The sequence below is a fragment of the Struthio camelus genome, chromosome W (genome assembly GCF_040807025.1).
Source record: "Struthio camelus isolate bStrCam1 chromosome W, bStrCam1.hap1, whole genome shotgun sequence".
NCBI lineage: Eukaryota > Metazoa > Chordata > Aves > Struthioniformes > Struthionidae > Struthio > Struthio camelus.
In genome coordinates this window covers 58,791,565-58,810,044 of record NC_090981.1, presented here as the reverse complement: position 1 = coordinate 58,810,044, position 18,480 = coordinate 58,791,565, and the positions used below count along the sequence as shown (strand labels likewise).

At 52.6% G+C, this 18,480-nt stretch overlaps 1 protein-coding gene across 8 annotated transcripts in view; it reads left to right on the top strand.

Annotated features, from left to right (window-relative positions):
* Positions 1–18,480, top strand: part of LOC138060821 (ciliary neurotrophic factor receptor subunit alpha) — a 238,380-nt gene that overhangs the window by 57,032 nt on the left and 162,868 nt on the right. The gene's annotated exons all lie outside the window — the stretch shown is intronic.

The following is an 18,480-nucleotide window of genomic DNA, read 5'->3' as shown; positions in this document are numbered from 1 at the left end:
TTTGCTGATGTTTTCAGTGTTGTAATAGTACCCAGTGCAGCATGCCTTGTGGTTGTGCCTCCCTACCCATCCAGGCCTTTGAATGAGCACCAGCCATGCAAACTGCTGGTTTGAAGCTGTCTGGAGCTCCAGGTCAGCGCAGGTCTTGCAGTGTATGTTCATGCATATCTCCAGTGAATATGTAGGTTTTGAGGGGAAGGTAGAGAGGACACAGTGAAATGAGTTACCAGCAGTTCTTGGCTTAAAGGAATGCTCATGATCATTTGGTAAAGTTACCTTGGTGTTCTTCCTTATATTGCTGCCCCAAAATCACAGAATTGGGGATGGGAGGAGGGCAAAGGAGGAAGAGTTGCTTCATTCTGCCTTGCTTTGAAGAATATCCCTTGGTTATGACCCTGGGAACTGTGTCTTGATGTGGCGTTGCAGCTGCAGTTACACACAACAGATTCGCAGAACCATCCGGCTTGGAAGGGAGCCAACCTCTGAGCAGGAGCTTGAGGTCAAATATGGTCTCTCAGGGCTCTATCCAGTCTGGTCTTGAAAGCCTTTAAGGATGGAGATGGCATGACTTCTCTGGGCCCCTGTTCTGGTGTTCGAATGTCCTTGTGGAGAAGTTGCTTCTTATGTGCAGTGGGAACCTCTCTTGTCTAAAACTTACTCCTGCTGTCTCTCGTTCTCTTACCACATGCTGCTGAGAGGAGCCTGGCTCTGTCTGCTCAGCAATCACCCACCCTTGACCGTCTCAGTGGCCTCTGCTCAGCTTGCTCTAGTTAATAGATATCTGTTTTGTATTGGGAATCTCAAAACCAGGAGCAGGGTCTAGATGTGGTCTAATGAGTGCCAAGTAAAGAGGGCTTCCCTTAGTGGCTGTGCTGTTAACGCAGCCAAAGATGCCACTGGGCCCCCTCGGCTGCCAGGGCATGCCACTGGCTCAGGTCCAGCTTGCTCTCTGCCAGCATCCACGTTGCCATGTGGTGGGTGCCCATATGTCCTAGCTTTATGTCATGCCCTGGTACTGGGGTGGAGTATTTTGGGTTTGTGTGTGCTTGATATTTCTGTCTCTTTTTTCTTGTTCAAACGTGTCCTCTTGATCATTTGCACGATAGTTGCACGGCTGCTTCTTCTGGGCTGAGGCTGCCAGCTATTCCCGAGCCGGCAGGAAGGGGAGACTTCTCCATGTGGTGCCTATCGCATATTCGCCTGCATTGCATCTACAGAACGCATCCGTTGCTCTCTGCTTGGTTTTAGTCTGCCTCCAGGGAGCTGCTCACTGTTGCCCCTATATTCTTTTGAATGGGCGAGTCAGGAAGCAAATACCTTTGTTACAAAGCCGCATATGGGCTTTCAGCTGGCAATGACACTTCCCCAAGCTATCTGTCTAGTGAATGTGCTTGTTTATATTCATAGGCATGTTGCTTAGCTGCTCAGGTGTGCCATGGATATCAAGAAAGATGTTAATGTCAGGATAGGGCTTTAACGCAAAGCTCTTGTACTATTTGGTATGACTGGTAGTGAACAAGATCCTAGCATGACGAGGAAGCCGTGTGCGTGCGCAAGGAGCTGCCTGCTGGGGCTGGCACAGGAGTGGAGCTCCCTGGAGAGAGGCAGCAGGAGTGAGGGAGAAAGGTGACTTCTTAGGGCTGGCCCCAGGATCAGCAGTGGCTCTAAACAGCTGGCTGTGCCTGCTGGAGCAGCTTCTGGCATGGCCTTACCAAAGGGGGCAGGTGGTAGTCCCTGCCCCATGGGCGCTGGAGCGGTAATGGGATGTTATTGGGGTGTGTAGCTTGGAAGTGGCTGGGGAGATGTCTGGGCTGAGATCCTTGGGGAGAATGTGAGTTTCTACTCCAGAGCTGCAGCATGACTGAGATGATCACTGGGGAAATGAGGGCTCTCTAATGGAGGCAAGCAGCATTTTTCCAATTAAAAGAAATGACTGTTGCAAGAGGGGCAGTGCAGGGCCCCTTGCAGTGGGCATCCCTCTTGCGATGAGGGCAGAGAGGGAAAGCAGGAAGGGCAGCAGCAAGGCTGTTTATCAGGAAGGGGGACTGCAGTGTTGATGGCACGTCTTGGCAGCAGCTCTTCTTATTTTTTCCTTTTACGATGAGTCCCTTCCTAATTGCCAAAGGGCTGTAGGAAGCCTCTGCCGAGGCCCTGCTACTCCAGTGCAATTTACGGCACGTGCCCACCACTCAGCATCCATTACAGCCCCTAACTGCTGCTCTTCAGTAAGATCACATATTGCTCGCTCTTCTCTCTTCCCCTTGCCCTAAATTGTTGCACTTGCATGAAAGAGGGCCATGTATGTGGGGACTGCACAATTTATGGATCAGAGATTTATGTGCTGCTGGGACACTGTATTTTTCCCTCCCACAGTGACACTTTATTGCCACAAATTACCAAACAGGCAAGGTTATGCGAGTGACAGCAGGCAGAGCTGTAAAGGACAGGAACAAACGGCAGCAGGAAAAGTACCCAGAGGAGAGGGGGAGGTCGGGCATGAGGCAGAAATAAAACAAGGAGGGAGGCGGGCCGTGCGTCAGGAACCGGCTTGCGTTGCAGCGAGCTGTGTGGGTGAAGCCTGGGAAATCGGTGGGAGCCGCGCTGATCTCCATCGCACGTGTGCCTGTGTTTCCAGCGTGGCTGGGGAGCAGCTGTGTAGCAAAGGCAAGGTGGCCGGTGGTCCAGCCCGCATCCGCCTTTAGGCGCTGTAAATGTTAGATGTTCCCCCAGACTTGCTTGCATGCCTCTGCAGGTTGAATTTTTCTGGTGGAGTTAGATTTTTTTTTTAATTGCTGAGGGCTTTTTTCTGGGTTTGGGGTGTCGTGGCAGTGTCAGCAGGGAGAAGCCCTCTCTTAGGGGAAGAAGGCGTAGGGGTAAGCGGGCTCCTTAAAGTGAGATTTCATTTTCCTTCTCGGTACCATTCGTCCCCAGCTGCTGCTTAGACTGCAGTAAGGGCGCCTCAGGGTCCCTGCGCTTGGCTCGGCACAAGCAAATAGCAAAGACCTCAAGCGACCCGTATCATATAGAGCGAACTGACCCAGCCTCTGCTGAGATGGAAACCAAACCTCGAGCAGTCAGGGTTGAAGGATGCTTGTTTTGACAAACCTCTCTTCTGCCCAAGGCTGGTTATCGCGGATAAAGCATCAGCAGTGCTGGAGCTGCAGCCCCTCTGGGCAAATCTTGGGAGCGCCAGCAATCCTGGGAGAAAGTTTTGCAGCCTGTCTTCAGTCGGGGTTTTTAGTGCTCTGCCTACGTGCTGGAGGGCTGGCTGCGCTGTCTCCTGGCTGTGTGCGGACAGCGAGCTTCGGTGTGGTTTGGAGGCACAAGGCTAGTAGCATTGGTTGTTTTTTTCTTCTGTAGGCAGTTGATAGAGGGAAGGAGGTGGGGGGGGGCATTCAAAATGCTAATGTGAGATGCTCTGCCTTGCAAATAGTTGATGTATTTGCCTGTTATTGGTGGGGGGGGGGAGCAGAGGGGGGAGAATGCCCGGATTTGCCCTTTAGTAGGACAGGGTGGTCACTTTTGCCTATCTATATTGATACTTTAATGTGCTGTATGGTCTGGCAGGGGGACAAGCACTGGCCTTTGGCTGGGCAGGCATCTGTTTTGTGGCTGAACGTCTGCAGCAGTCCTCCTGCAGCATACTTGGGCTTCGGTTGAGCGGCTCTGTCGGCGCCCGCTTGCCCCAGTGAGATCAGCTTAACTTCAAACGAATGCAAAAGCTGAAAGGCTCGAGATGGGTGAGGTATTGGGGATGCCACTCAAAGCTGTCGGAAAGCTGTCACTCCATTGTTCTGGCAACAAAACCCTACGGGAGGAGTGGAAAAATGCAGAGGCTCCAGAGCCGCAGACAAAATTGCGTTTAACTGGCAGGAATGTACTACAGCCTGGGGTCTCACTACACCAGCCTGACGGAGAGCAAGCGGTTGTGAGCTGGCCTTCCAGACGGTGCCTGGGTAGCAGAGAGAAAGACAAGGTGGGAAAGGGCTCGTGGTGTCCTTGCACCTTGGTTTAAGGCAATTCAGCTTGTATATTTCTGTGCTATTCCTGTGATTTCCTCTGCATCTCAATGCCCCAAGTCAGGTATTTAAACTTGCTTGAAGGGAGCATCTCTAACATACGTGGGCCATCATAAAAAATAGTAAGCAATCGATAGGTTAAATCCTGAGGTCTCTTAGCCAGGCTTTGGCAGAGTTAAGGTTGACAAAGCGCTGAGTAGTTGCCTGAGACTTTGGCCCTGTGCTGAGGGCAGGAGGAGTGATTGACTGATTTATTGATGACACATTTCACTATGAATCTGGTCTGTCTGTTACCTGTGAGTAGTCATTTGGGCATAAATCCTGCCTGGATTTTATGAGTTTATGAGACTTTGAGTTTCTCATAAAGCAGAGTTGGGCTACAATTTTCAGATGAATGGCGGCTTTGGTTTTAAAAAATTTTGGATTGATGGGAATAACTTGCATTTGGTGCTATGTTTGGCAAATAGCCTCAGCCAAGCAAAGTAAAAATCCACTTGTGAAAAAGATCAGGTGCTCGCTCTTGACACGACGTTTAGATCTCCTTTCAAGCCAGCTTTAGATTTTCTTCCCAAATCAAAAAGCCAGGCAAGTTTCAGAACATCCCTCTGCCAGCCCTTCTCCCTCGTGCTCCGTGTCCGGCTTCCGCCACGAAGCGGAGAAACGCGGTGCTGCTCAAACGTTGAGCTGGCTCTGTGTGAACTCTTATTTAATTTATTTTTAGTTCGCCCAGCGGTATGGAGGCTCAGCCGCTCGCCGAGTTTTGTTCGGCAGTGTTCAGCTGGGGGCTGGGACGTGTAATGCTGAGAAGGGGGCGGCTCTTGCGCCGCTGGGTTTGTTTACTGGCCGGTCTGATGTCCGACTCCAGCCTGGGCTCCTGCCTGGCTGGACCCTGATACGCTTCAGGGAAGCAGAGCAGCCGAGACATCTCCCCTGCATGAGTTTAGGAAGTGTTAGGTATTTTTTTTTGCAAGTGAAGAGCAGGCAAGCCTCTTGGACAGGCCCTCCTGAGTAACCTTAGCCTGAAACCCCAGCAGCTGGGCGCAGCTGCACCCACTTCCTTGAATCATGGTCTTTTTTTCCCTCCTGTAAACTGAAGAGCTGCTTACTAACTCAGAGGGGAGGGAATAAAAACCTGCTCTCCTATTGCCTTCAAGGCTAAGTGGTTTTTTTTTTCCCCCTGCACCCCATCGGTGTTGATTCCTGACCCTTGGCTTTGCTGTCTGGCTGCGGCTCGCTGCCTCTGCCCCAGCTCCCGAGGGCCACGTTCGCTGTTCCAGCGCTTGGATGCGCCGGCGGTAGGAGCCATAGGAAATTGCTCAGAGAGGCATACACACGCGCACGAATCTAAGTATTTCCCATTAATTAACGGACACTAGAGTCTGTCGTCTGTAACGAGTGCTCACTGGCAGGTGATAAATTGCTTGGGTGATGAGATGGCAGTGAAAGCTGGGCGAGCTGCTACTGTCAGGGCTGGATTTGGGTGGATGGGGTGGGGGGGATATCCGTCAATACCTTGGATGAGAAGAGGTGCGGAGAGAAGCTGAACAGCTGAGTGAAAGCTCCCCGAGGTATCCTGCCCGCTCGTGGCGGAGGAGCTGTCACTGCATGCTCTGGCAGGCTAGAAGACAGGAATCCTGACAGGTACTAGTGGTTACATAGCAAACCCCAGCCTGCTTCCAAGCAGCCCTTTGCTGTGGGGAGAAGTGGGATCTGCTTTGTGCTGTGGCAACCTTCCCTGCCCGTGGAGATGCTGCCTGGAGCCCAGGCTGTTGCATGGAGACCTTGCTGAGGGAAAGCTGTGCTGGCACCTGATCGCGGCCTCCAGGGTCGCAGGAACAGGGCTGAGAGGTGATGATGGCACTATAGAAAAGGCAAATGCTTCCAGGTGTCTCATCCAGCTTGGGGGAGAGCTCTTTCCTTGCCCCAAATCTGGTGTGGCTTGCCTGCCTGAGACAAGGGAGCTGGGTGTTTGGGGAACGTAGTTTCCTCTCTTCCGAGTCTTACTCTGTCCCTAGGTGGGACTAATCCTTAATGTGTCTGAGGGAGAAAGCTGGGTTTATACCACATAAATCATGCACTGTCAATCAGTCTTGATTTGGGAAGGCTCTCTGAAGCTGAGGTTTGATCACAAGTTGTGCTCAATAGGATATGAGCAGTGGGAGTAGAGGTCCTGCTTGGAGCTACTGGGAATGACAGCATGGGTGCTGGGTGCCCTGCAAGCACCTTGCTGGATCATTCCTATCCCTGGGACCTGTGGCTGTTATCACGATGCAGGGGGAGTAATCTGTGTCTGCTGGGGTGAACTTGAATTATCTGCTTCCCCAAGTGGGGAAAATAATAATAATAAAAAAGTGCCTTCCACTAGGTCATGAGCCATTACCTCGAGGGGCCCTTCATCAGCTGATGAATTCTACTTAATAAAATAAATACTGAGAGAAAATGTAATTGGATTTCATTTATTACCCAGTTCCGCCTAGCAGCCCCAGATTATACAAAAGCAATTAGAGAAAGCTCTCCATTAATAGCTATCTTCAAGCTGCCCAATGGGCTCATTCCATCAAACCTTCTGGCTCGTGTAATTTCCTTTCTTGGATCCTGCTCCTGGCTGGGGGAGGGATGCGGGGTGCACAGCGCCATTGCCAACAGCCCATAAACAAAGGCAGCCCTGTCTCGAGGGCTCGCGGAGGCAGCATCTTCCCGAGAGCGCTGTTCAGCTGAAGGCTCTCGTGATTTGGAGAGAAAAGCCAGAGCCACCTGGGCAGCTCTGCACCAGCCTGCGTCTTGGCAATGCTTTCTCGGGGCTGGGAGGCTCCCTTGTCCACTCGCATAGAGCGCCAACCTACCCTTTGCTTCTCGGGCACTGCTTTAGTGATCCCCCTTCAGCCGCGTGGCAAATCTGCCTTGGCTGGCACAGGGTATGCAAAGCCCCATGGGGGAATGAGAAGTACAGCTGCCTGCCTCTGGGGCTGGTCTTTCCCCTGATGGCAGTGATTCACATGGCAGTGCCCATCTCTGACAGTCTGCAGAGGAGAATGATTCCCCTGCCTTGCTTTTCTCTGGGAATGCAACTAGGGAAGTGCTGAGCAGGGACTGGGGGCCGGAGCAGCTCCCTAAGCGAAGGCAGGGGTGAATGGCTCATAGCATCTCTCTGAAAGTCCTCTTGGTAATGCAGGAAAGTACCTATTTGAGGCCTGTTGTGCTGCAAGGGTAGCTGTCTGGCACTTGTGTTGCTGTTGTTGCTGAGGACAATGTGCAGGTTAATCTGCAGGGAAGGCTCATCCTGGTGTCTCATCTCCTAATCCATGTTTACAAGGATAGGTGAGAAAAGGTAATTATCATGGAAATGGCTTGCATGGGAGAGATACTGATCCCGGATCCCTGTGTGCAGTAATTGAGCCTGCTAGAGCCCAGGGTGGGAATGGAAAGGGGATGTGGTGGGTGGGTGTGCATGTGGACTAGATCAGATGTGGCAGAGTCATTTTCTTTGTAGGCTCAGGGCTATGAGAATGGTCTAAGACCAAAATCAACAGTGCTGCCTCTCACTTCTGAGGCTTTGCTTGGCCCTTCTTGGGCTCCTGACTCTCTTTTTTGGATATGATGTGTGATGCTCACAAAGCTAGGCTCTGCCCCTTTCTGGGAAAGCAAAGGGCTGCCTTTCTTCTCCTTTCTTGTGTCCCCTCTTTTAGGACAGTGCATCTCCAGCCTGGGGAGAGGCTGCTCTAGCCATGCTGCCTTGCTTTAGGGGGGTCTTGTTTTTTGGGGGGAGAGGGTCCCCGAAGGCTCTCTTGGCAAGGCTGGGACTGGACCCTGGGTGGAGAGAAGGGATTTTGAATCCAGCTGCCTTTCATGGGGCAGAGATGGGAGGAAAGGCCTTGTGGCTGGGGGGCTGCAGGAGGTACTGGGCTCTTGCCTGGGGAGCAGTGTTGCATTTGCATCCCACTTGTCATCACCGCAGGAGAAGCGAGCACTGTTTCTCTGTTGAGATGACTAACTCTGCTAAAGTTGATGTTTTGATCAAATCCAAGCAGCTCGGCAGGGCTGCTGCCAGCTCGCATCTGCGCATGGGTACCTGCACTTGGCTCTGGCGTCCTTGATCTTCCCTCTGTAGTGGATGCAGTCTCTCCCTTGTCGATTGTTACTGTCCTCTCTTTGGTTTGCTGGTTCACCTTTTTGTCTCCTCCCTTTTGCCCTCTCCGTTGGCCTCTTCATCGTGGGGCAGGGTGCAGAGGAGGGAGCGTGGTGCGGAGCAGAGCACAGATGCTGCATGGGATGCTCCTGGCCACAAAAGAGTCCGCTTTTAGATTCAGACAAGAAATAACACAAGGCATAATGCAACCAAAAGGGCATGGGCACATGGAGAGGGGTGGCAAGAACATGTGGCCCTCTACCTTCTGTGTGAGGCTTGTGCCTGTGACCCTGCTGCTTTGCTGGTAGTGGGGCCAAGGGAGAGACCAGTCTCCAAGCAGAGATGGGCCTAAAGTGTTTTGTTTGCCAAAGGCCAATCTGTTGCCGCTGGGTGGCTGAGCAGAGAAATGTGAAGAGGGCTTTCTGAGGGGAAGTGAGCAAAGGAAGGAGAGGGGATGAAGGATCTAGAAAGGATGAAGGCGCCGCTCTTGATGCGTACCTGGGAAGTGCTGTGAAAATACAAGCTCTCTGTTCATGCTGGGTACTCTGGAGGAAAAAAGCAAAGGGGATGTTTATGAGAGCACAAGAGGGGGTGTGTTGAGGCTGATGTAACAGAGGTGGGAGGGGATTTGTCTTGGCTGCTGAGGTGGAAGATGATATGGGGTCCTCTCCCTCAGAGGAGGGAAAGGAGTGCAGAATGGTGAAATGCAGATGCTGCTGGTCTGAGAAGTGGGCTGAGATAGGGACCTCGCTAGCAGTAAGTGAAGGAGGTGCAAAAATCAAGCATGAATGTTGGTCTGGAGGCCTATGGGAGGGCTTGGCTGGGCATGTCTATCGGTTCCCTCCCCTCTTTATCTTGCTGCCACTTGACTACTTTTCCTCAGGTTTCCTTAAATTGCAGGAAGCTTTCTCCCATTAACCCCACCCCAGCACTTCCTGGAGAGCTGGGTGCTGACCCTTCCCCGAAGCACCCGTGGGTGGAGAGGACAGGCCCCGTGATCTTTCCAAGAGCAACAGCTTTTCTTGGGCCTGACAGGGTGGAGGGTGCGTGGGGTAATGCCGTGGTTCAGCCCTGAGACAGCAGGACGAGCTATGGAAGAAGTAAATCCATCTTCCAGAGAAGAAAGACCTCAAATTGTGGTTTTTTTTTTTTCAAGCCAGACAAATGCAGTGACCACATGAAACCTTTCTTTCTTGTTTTGCTGTTTATTTTTCACAGAGGGTTTTTATTTATACTCCTTTAACATCTGTGCCATTAAAGCAGCCTTATTAGGATACTGCCCTTCACCAAGGAACTCTGCTCTCGAAAAAGAGCATTAAAGATTCAACAAATAGCTGAGAATTGGGATTGATCCTAACCTCCCATAAATGGGAGTACCTTCCCCCATTAATCAGCCTTGGTTTTCACTTACAGGATGACGGCCTTAGTGCTACGCTTCTTCAGGACTAAAAGCATGTTAAATATTTATCACAGCTGAGTATTCACTTCCCCTTCTATTGCCAACCGAGAGCCACTGCCTAAGTCTGCGCCTGCTTGACGGGTTGCGTAGGGAGGTGGCATGCCATTAGGAAAGCTCTTGTGCCAGTGCACCCCAGTCATTTGCTGTGCTAAGCAGGGAGAAATGGTGGCATCTCTCATCTTGAAGCATCGTCAGCATAGGTCTTTCCAAGTGCATTTGTGCTAGTAAATTAAACATGGCCAGGTTTCCTCTCTGGCAGAGGCCGGGAGCACAGAGCGGTCAGCATCCATGCTCTTCCATGCCTCCTTTAGCCTCCCAAATAGGATAATTGCAGCTAAACTACCTTTTGGGAGCCATCCCCTGGTCTGTGCTATCCACATCCTAATGCCCAGGCATTGCCCTATGCTAGCATTCCCTAGCATGGCTTTGCTTATGGCTGTATATGCGGCTCTGTCGTTTTCCTGCTCCTCTGTGCGTTTTGCTGCCTTCCATAAAGGAAGCTTTCGAAGCTTGAAGTGATGGCCAGGTTTTTAGTAGCCCGGTTGTCCTAACCATATGCAAATATGGCCTTGATAATGGGGCCAGGTGTGCCACAGTGTTTCAGCAAACAACCATTTTAGGAGCATCTCTGAAAGCTCCGTTTTTCTCATTGCTCTCGGGGCTTGCCTGCACGCATCCCTCAAAAGGCAGGTCTGGCTTAAAGTCACTGACGTGCCTCTGAGGCTGAAAACCTCCCACCTTGGAAAAGGCACCTGCTGCTCGACACCGGTGCCCTCGAGCACCCTTGTGTGCAAGCCCCGAGGCCTCCCGAGCTGGAGTCAGATGCTGCTGTGCTCGGTCTAGCTGGAAGGGAAGAGCTGCCTGCGACGGGAGGGAGTTTTGCTTTTACGCCAAGCTGGGGCTAGCTCGGAGCAGGCTCGCAGTGGCCAGCTCGCGCTGCTGAATAGTTGTTGTCCCTGGGTTAGTGCTTTTCTTGCAGGCATTGCCGTTGCTGTGATGCATCTTCCCCTGCCATCAGCTTCCCCCCGCCTGCCCTTTGAGTTACTGACGCACACAGCCTCGCTACAACCGTTCACACAGACAGGCGCGCAACGTGTTCCATTATCCCTGTATCAAACTTGTTTTGTTGCTGTCACGCACCGGGAAAGTTACAGACGCCTGATCAAAGGCATGTAAACGCAGCTTCGAAACGAATGCCCTCGAGTCTTGCCAAAAGCACAGAGCAGTCTGTGAGCAAACCCTTTCCAAAGCCCCGTCTTGTCTTCCCGTGTGCACGGCTCTTGCTCCCCTGCCTCCGTGGCTGGGTGCTTTCGGAGTGCGGGGAGCCGTCCTGCCGGCCGCGCGGCAGCAGGAGCTGCCGGCTTTCCCCCAAGGGAGCCCAGCCCCAGCTGGGGGTCAGTGCTGCGAGGGGCACCCGTGATGGGGTGGGAGCGTTTCTGCATGTGCTTGCAGGAGATGGCAAAAACCCAACAGGGTTTTGGGTGTCTCCACCTGGTCGAAGGAGAGGAAATACGGTGCAAGCAGGCTGGATGCTCTGGTGAATCAAGGCACTGCGTTCCCATCGCTGCGGGGAAACGCTGGACGTGCTTTTTCCAGGTCTCCTGCACGGCTTCGGCTGAAAGCACGGGGTGGAGGCGTTGTCTTGATCTTCGCGCTGCAGGGTAGGACTGGGCCTTTGGTAGATGTCTGCTCCGAGGATGGCTCTGTCTTACGGCAGCTGCTTGCAATCCCAGGGGATCACTCTGCAGTTGGGGATCAGCCGAAAGCAGAGAGATCTGCGCGAGTGAGCGGGGTGAGAGATGCTGGGCGGAGGGATCGGGGATGGTCCTTGACCTGCTGCTGCTCTGCCCAATTTCCGCTCCCTGAGCTGGCAGAAAAGGGTTAATTTTCAGGTTTGTGCTTCTGGCTCAGCATCCCTGATATCACAAGATCTCTCTGGAAAGTGTGAGGTGGGGAAAAGGGGGGGTTACGTGATATCAGCATATATGGTTGTGGACAGGTCAAGTTTTTCTGCTGGCTGCCTCTGCGAGGGCTAGATACGTGCCTTAAATGGGGATGGAAGTTCTTGGGCTTTTACAGCCTCTAAAGGCAGGTGCTTTCAGAAAACATCAGCTCCCTTGAAATTTGCCAAAGAGCTCTTTGCCGCTGGGCTGCGGGCACAAACAGAACAGTTCGGGAATTCACGAGCTTGTGAACTAACCCAGGCTCTGAAAACGAGTTGCCCGCGGTCTCTGCCGAACGCCTTTGAATAACGGGCATGTCAGAACCAGATAGGGTCGCAAATAGCGGGTTATTAGTGACCGGCGCGCGTGCCAAACAGCGCTCTGTCCGCGTGCGCGCAGCGGTGGGCGACGCTGCTGTATGCAGCGCTTGGTCCCGGGGGCAGAGCGTTGCACTTTCTCCCTCTTGTCAGATAAAGCGGCCAGGTTGCTGCACGTAAAATGATCAAATGGGTCTCCTTCAGAGCACCTAATTGTGCTGGCGGGGAAGATAAAATGCAGTCATCCTCTGAGTTGCTGCAGGACAATCCTGGGCAGGCTGTGGAATACCCTGCAGGCAGTGGGGACGTGGTCAGAGGTTAACAGTGGTGTCAGCCTTCATAAATCATCCCTGATGAGACTGGGGAAAACGTTGTTTTGGAGACTGTGCTGCTTGGCGACGCTGAATTGTCTTTCCTTTACCGTGAACTTCTGTCCCGTTTGGTTTTTCTAGGGTTACGTGGGTGAAACCTTCACGTTGCTGAAGGTGTTGGAAGCTTTCCCTCCGCTCCGGGTGGCGAGGGGCCCTGGGCTCTGTCCCTCTGTGTCCTCGATTGCTGGCAAGCGCTGGCTGATCTGTGGCAAACTAAATAACTTTTCCCTATTTTGTTTTTTTGTCCCCGAGGAAGCAGCGTGCGCCTCCCTGGAGCATCAGAAACTGTAGACTGTGAGGTATTGCCCTGGGCTGGGTGTAGAGCGTTGTGTGCCCAGGATGGGGCCAACACGAGAAGACGATCCCCAAAATGGGAAGAGGTGCCCAAGGTGGAAAGAAGAGGTTGAAGGGAGGTCAGCGAGCCAAAGCAGCCCAAGCCGCGTGTCTGCCGCGGGTGGTGGCAGGCTGTGGTGTGTGGTCTCCGTGGAAAGCTGACAGCGACCGGGACACCGTGGGAGGAGTAAAATGTGCATGCAGTGAATATTCCTTACAACATATAATTTATAAAGCAGTGTAACAGCCCTGGAAGTGTTGGGACTCTCAGAAAAGCTAAAGGAATGTACTAATTAAGGAACACAATGGGAATGTAAATTCGGAAAGCTCCCCAGGGTGAAGCAGCCCTGGGGGGGGAGCTAATTTGCCAATCCCCACTCCTCCCCTGCAAGCTGGCTGAGACACTGGAGCAATTAAGGAGGAATTTGAATGTTAAATATAATCTGGAATGGTGTTTTTGTTTTTTGGTTTTTTTTTTTTAGTAATTAGTTTATTTTTCTCTGGGGTAACTATATTTCCAATTTTGTAATTGGGAACTTTAACCCTCTGCTAGAATAGAGATTTTTTTTTTTGGCACTCCTCTGGGTTTTTGAACATATTTGGGTGACTCCTCCAGACTTAAGGGAGTGCGCCGCTTCCCTGGAAGCAGCGAGGCCAAAGGGAGGGCTCCCACCAGCAGCGGCTTTGGGGTCTTTGCAGCCCAAGGCCAGCTGGGGAGTCTCAGGAGCTAGGAAGGGCGCCGGAGTGCGGGGGCTGGTTTGGGGAATGGCCTCACTAAACCAGTACGAGGAAGCAGCTGTGGCACTGGGGCAGCGTTATCCAGGGCCGTTCTGGTAAGAGGCAGCCTGGGACCACGAAGGAAAATACTAGTTAGCGCAACCATCTCCCAAAACTAATCCTAAATATAATCCTATAATAACTACGCGTTCTTTTCTCTTCTGCGTTGGCTGCTTGCTGTTTTGTGCTGTTGTCACTCATCTTACCCTATTCGGGAGCTATGTGGACTCCATATCACTTGGATTGTGGCTAGCAGGGTTGCCTAGGGTAGTGACTGCTACATGTTCATCTCTTTCTATAAACTAAACTACTTTTGTACAGCCCTGCGTGAGAAGACAGACTAGGATGCTCTGTGATGGATGGGAGTTGAAACGAAGATGTGGGTTATGGTGGCTGGCGAACGTTCAGCATTAGCTAGCGCGTTGCTTGGCGTTTGGGCTGTGGGTGAACCGTGTCCCTGGGGCTGGCTCTGCAGCTGAGCAAAGAGAGTGAGTTTGTGTTCTTGGGTTTCAGGTGTTTTGGGTTTTCTGTTGTCTTGAGCTGACCTTTTAATGCTTTTTTGTACTGGAAGCTTTTTGTATTCAAAGCTTACAAAATGGCTTGGAGAAGTTAACGCGACTGTTGTTGGGGTTTTGTACGATAGTTTGATTTCTGGACTTTAAGATGGTACTCCTAGCGGCAGGCAGGACACATGTTTGCAGGGTGCTCCTCTTTCTTATTTTCCTGAGTAAACTTATAGATCCAGAGTCTTTTTCAGCATCAGTTGCCTGAAACTTTCAGGTGCTCCAAGTGCCTATTTGGGTGGGGGGAAAAAGAGGGGTGCCTAAGCTGACATATGAAAACATAGTATAGGTGCTCACGTATGAGTGCGCTCAGCCTAGTGCTCCCAGGATTTTGCACTGCTCTGGGGTCACGGGTGCTGCCTTGGCTGACTCGTCACAGTGAGCAAACTGAATTAACCGTTAGTTTGTCATATGACGGCATCCCAAGCCCGAAAACGCCCCAGTTCAACCTTCCTAGTTGCCTGTCACGTGTTAGTGTGCAGCCGCGGTGTCCGGTCATGATGCTGCCTCTCACCTGCATGCAACCTCCCTGCGGATGTCAGGGAGGAACGTCCCGGCCCGTTCCCGCTGGGCGAGCACCGAGTCCGGGCGCTCGGCTCCATCGCCGCAGGCTGCTGTACCCAGCACAGCTCCGGCGCGTCCTCGCTGCAGCTCCTCTGGGCTAGCCCCACAGCTCTTCGTCTCCTCTCCCCATCTGGATCCAATAGCCTCGCTCGGCAAAAAGCCTCCGGGAGCCGGGGGCGCTGGGGGGCAGCCCGCTCCTCTCGCTCCCGGCGCCGCTGTGCAGCTGAGCTGGGGCTGGCGGGACAGCAGGAAATAAATGAGCCCAGGATTTTTAGCGATGTTAGGAAATTCCCTACCAGGAGCTGCAGCTTTCCCAGCAGTTCCCCTTTAAGGGCGCCTGTATTTAGTACCATTTGTTCTGGTTTGTTTTCCTAAAAATAAAGTTGTAGCAGCTCAAAAGCTGGGGAGGAAACAATAGGAGGGAGCCTGAGGAAACAAAGACGATCTGGAGATCTTCCTGCATCCCCACTCCTCCCTCCCTCCCTCCCCCCCCCCCAAAATACTTGGGTTTCTGGGATTAAAAATCCCTCTATTTTTATTTACTGTGGGGCCTACAGACCCCACCTCTTGCCTATGGTGGGCAGTGTATGGCGAATTCAGTGAGAAAGGAGAGCAAGCTGATGTTTTCCCTGTGTTTTGAGGTGGGGAGCTGAGGTAGGGAAGGGCTGCAGAGCCGGGAGCATGCTGACCGTCCCTTGGCTCAGCGCCCCTGGAGACCCCGCCGGGAAGCTGCTGCGGAGCTGGGATGGAGCCCACGCCTTGCAAAGTTCAGGCCGGTGCTTTCTCCTCTTCTCCCATCTGCAGTGCCAGGGAAGGTCTTTTGGGGACTGGCCTGGGACCTGCAAGCGGGCAGGTTTGTTTCCAGGCTCCGATAATGCTTTTCCTGTGCGACCTCCAGCAAGTCGGCTCCGTCTCCGTGCTTCAGGCCCTTGGATTCCCCCTGGATACAGTGCAGATACTTCTCCCTTCCTCTCTCGCCATCTGAAGTTAGTTTCCTCTAGATGACAGGGGTCAGGAGTGCTCGGGTGCTGAAAGATCAGCATGTGCTGGCCTGGATCAGGGCCTCGTGCTCCTCCCGCGGTTCCAACTGCGTTCGGGATTGCTCCTGGACTGCTGCGCCGCGTTGTGCAATGTCCAACGGCCTCCGGCCCCGGGAACCGCTGCGCTGTGCTGCACAGGAAACTGCTGTGCACCTGGCGTAAAGCTCCCAGGGGCTGAGTTTGGTGGCTTCTCTTCTGCGCTGTCTCTGCTAGAAACACCAGGCTGATGCCGTGATGAGGGATGTGTCCAGTCCTACAGCAGCATCCTGCTCCCCGATGCCTCGGGGCTGCAGCTGGCCTGAGAGTGCACCAAGCTCGCTGGCCTGCCCTCACTCTAGGAGCTTCCCTGGTGGCAGAAAAAATACCCAATAGCATGAATAAACCTAAGAGGTAAAACTGAGGAACGGGTGCGTTGGGCTGGGTCAGGCAGAGGGTGACTATCACTGCTCAGCCCTGACTCGAGCCAACTCGTTTAACTTGGTTAAGGCGCTCGTCTACAAGATTGCAGCTTCAGTCGCTATCGTGCTGGGAAACCGCTTTGCTCCTCTTGTCTTTGAGCTAGAGCAGGGCTTATTTGAGGGGTGGGGGGCATCTGCGATCTCGGACCGGGGCCAAGGTAAGTCACCTTCTTGCCGGGGTTGTTTGCACAGCTGCGGGTGGTCGTGCCCGCTCCAAGAACTCCGCATTCTTCCTTCTGCCTGAATATCCGGCACCGGCATCCGTCCGCGCTGAGCGCGCTTTAATTTCCGCCGGGGAGCCTGGGAAGCGCACTGGAATCTAACACCCAGCAGCTCCGGGATTAAAGGCAGCTCCGACGCAGCCTGGCTGTCTCGCCCCTTGGTCGGCGTGGCGCATCCAAGCGCCTTGGCAGCGGCGATAGCTCCAACCCTGCCGGGCTGTCTCCATCCCCGCGCTGCCCGCAGAGGGATGCAGAGATGTGGTGGCCGTGCACGGCTCGCCGGTCCTGGCAGCGCCACGGAGCAGGGGTTGGGCGTGCGTTTGCTGGGTGCTCGAGGCCGGCTGGCTGCCGTGGCCCCGTGCCCCTTCCCCGGGGAGAGGAGTCCCACACGCCCCTCTCCTGTTGGTGAGCTTTGGGCTGGCAGCGGACCCTCGACACCCTCGGGCCCTGACAGCCTCCCCCCCGGCCTTAAAAGCCTCCGGTGGTGCCCAGCGCTTTCTATTTTCTTTACTCTGGCTCTCCTGCCTACCGGCAAGGCCTTTGCTGCCTGCAGATTTTATTATGGTGCCTCTGAGACATTGACAACTCGTTGACGTCCATTTTTTTTTTTCCTTTTTTATTCCCCTCTGTTGCCTCCTTCACCTCCTTGCCCAGCACCAAGTCCAACTCCCTATTAGTGGTTACTGTGAGTTGCATGACTGCTTGCTATTTCTTGCTGCTCTAAAGAGCTTTGCAGAGAGCTTTAGCGCTGTCTCCGACTGTCCTGAGACTCCACAAACGTAGGTTAAAGTGTCAGCCTCGCACAGACAGCGCACTGGGGCAGCTGCCCGTTGCTAGCCCCAGGATTTACTACAGGCAGTTTATTTTCCCAAGGAAGTTAATTTCTGAGATAGCATCTGGTTTTTATGAGGTCTGATCAAATAAGGTGGTATGTGTGTGTGGATGGAGGGGAGATGTTTTTATGTCTTTATGCTTATTTTTAAGGTTTTATAAATAGCAGAGCCATGAGTTGCTTGACTCGTTCCAAAACGCATCTCTTGTGACCATGGTCTTGCTGAAATTATTGCCAAATCCAGAAAGCAAGTTGTATCTCTGAAGTGAGCAAAGGGCAATCTGGATGTTTGCACCACGAAGCATATTAGTATTAGCAGTAAGTACTGCTTTTTTCACCACAAGGCAGAATCATTCTTTCGGTACCTTGAGCATTGCATGACAGCCAGCCGACTATGGAAGGTTATGGGTGAAAAACAGATACTTTTGCAAGCAGTTCATGGGTCCATTGAAGCTATTCAGCAAATAGTTACAGAGCAACGTGTTCTGGGGAGCTTGGGCTCTGTTTGCAAATAATTTGCCTGGAATAGAAAAGGTTAGAGGTTTGAATGTGCTTTTGTGGGTAGAGCTATGGAGAGAAGCGGCGTGCAAGTTTCTAAAGGGCTTCCGGGCTTTCATCAGTAAGCAGTGAATCTTATATGGAAGAAATAGTAAAGAAGGAATAGATGGAAGCTTGCTGCAGAGTTGATTCTGTTTGTATTTGTTTCTTTTAAAGCTTCAGTTAGAAGGGAAAAAGAAACGAAAGCAGAAATCACTGGTGTTAGCTTTTGGAGGAAATTTTTGGAAGACAATTGGAGAGGGAAGGAGAAAACACTGAAAAAAACGTTGTAGTGGTGGAAGATGGGACTCTGCTATCTGCAACCCTTTCATTAATGGGTGATTAATAAGTGATGTGCTAATGGTGTATGGGGGCCTGGTTCCTTGTGGCTTCCCATTTGGGTAGGTTTAAAAGTATCTATACAACCATCTCATTTATATTTCAATGCTATCATCTCACCTCTTCCTTCTCCCTTTCTTCCCCACGCTTCCCAAATGTGCCTTCTCTTTGCTTTTCCCAGGCTTGCTGCGACGGGGCCGCACCAGGCTATGGGCGAGCTCCCAGCGGGACCCTCCCCCCCCCCGAGTCGCTCTCCAGCGGGCTGCTTGCTTTCAGAGCCGTTCCCCTTCTCCTCCAGCCTTGACAGAGGCACCTCTGCTTATCTGGATGCGAGCGGTAAATCCGCTCTCCCGCGGTGACCCCCGCAGAGCCCACCCTGCTGACAACGATAACAAAGCTGCCTGGCCGCCCCTCGCCAAATCTTGGGGATTTGTTTTTCATTTCCGGTGGCTCTCTCCTCTCTCCCCGTTTGAAACGTAACTGTTTGGCAGTCGGTCCTGTCGCCCCTTTTGCTTTGCTGCCAAGGACTGTTTCTTTGGGGTGTTGCGCCTGCTGAGGTGGATAGTTGTGTCTAGGCCACC